We start from the raw sequence: 1349 nt of genomic DNA, 5'->3' as shown, positions 1-1349 counted from the left end.
GGGTCCAGGTGGATCTTCCTGTGCCTGGCTAAGGCCACAGAGAGAGATTCAGATGGCAAGCTGAGCCTTTATTTTATAGCCAGAGGTAAACAAGGTAGTGGTCACCATAGTTACAATGTTCTTGGGAGTTTCATTTGTTTTGGCCGGGGCTTGCTGCATCTCCCTCAGCCCATCAGCTACCCAGCTAAGATCTAGGGAGGTCATAAGACCAAGCCTAATTACGTTAAGAGGGCTGTGCCCTCTAAGCTGGGACTTGTTTGTGGCTTTGCCAAAAGGTCAGTCCGAGGCTTAACCCTATAGCCCAGTGGTTCGCAACCTTCTGGCCCTTTAAATACAGTACCTCATGTGACCCAACCATAAAATTATTTTCGTTGCTATTTCATAACTGTAATGTTGCTACTGTTATGAATCGTCATGTAAATATCTGATATGCAGGATGGTCTTAGGCGACCCCTGTGAAAGGGTCGTTCGACCTCCAAAGGGGTCGCGACCCACAGGTTGAGAACCCCTGCAGCCGCTCCCTACAAGGTTGGACTCTGACCAGGCAGCATTGGGGCGAGAGGACTCAGTGGGAAGAGCGGCTGATAAAACCGTTGCCCCGGGTGGAGGAAGGTTCATTTGGAGCCAGGTTGACCTGGCTGGGCTGGGCACTGCACCCAGGACGCTGGTGGCCAGCCCCCATGACCAGACCAGGAAGGTGGCCTGACACTGAGCACACGGCACCTGTGGTAAGCATTGGACCAGGGTCCGGCAAGGCTGGGATGCGGCGGCCCTGAGCTTCAGGTCCCAGCACTGTCACTGGTGCTGCTGGGAGAAGCAACTCCGCTGCGGCTTGCAGTTCGCAGGTCAGGTGTCTCTGCTCTAAGCTTAGCCTGGGGGCTTGGGACGCCCCTCGCAGACCCTGGTGCTTCACAGGGAAGCGCTGGCGCAGGGTCCCAGGACCCAGAGGACGATGATGCGTGGCGGGGGTGTTTGCACTGCAGGGTCCGGAAACCATCCTTACTGGGAAGGACCCCAGGCCCCAGTGCCGGGAGCTCTTTCTATGGCTCCTGCGTGGTCCGCGTCCTGCGGGGACTGGAGGGCCATGGTGATATGGCTCCCCCCCCCCCCCCCCCCCCCGCCAAAGCTGGGATCCTCCGGCACCCCTGAGTCTGCGCCCTTGCCCTCACCTCTGCCGAATAGCAGAGTGTGCCTTCCTTGGTCCGTGAGCGCCCTCCGGCGATAAAAAATTGAATCAGAGAGAAAAAAGAATTACCTCTCAAGGCCCCAGCCAGGCTTTGGAACAAGAGACCACCAAGGCCGGGAGACTGAAGCCTTGGACAGATCAAGTTGGGTGTGCCGCCTGGAAG

Source organism: Myotis brandtii, unplaced genomic scaffold, assembly GCF_000412655.1.
Source record: "Myotis brandtii unplaced genomic scaffold, ASM41265v1 scaffold577, whole genome shotgun sequence".
NCBI classification, from domain to species: domain Eukaryota; kingdom Metazoa; phylum Chordata; class Mammalia; order Chiroptera; family Vespertilionidae; genus Myotis; species Myotis brandtii.
Note: the sequence above shows the minus strand (reverse complement) of the source record.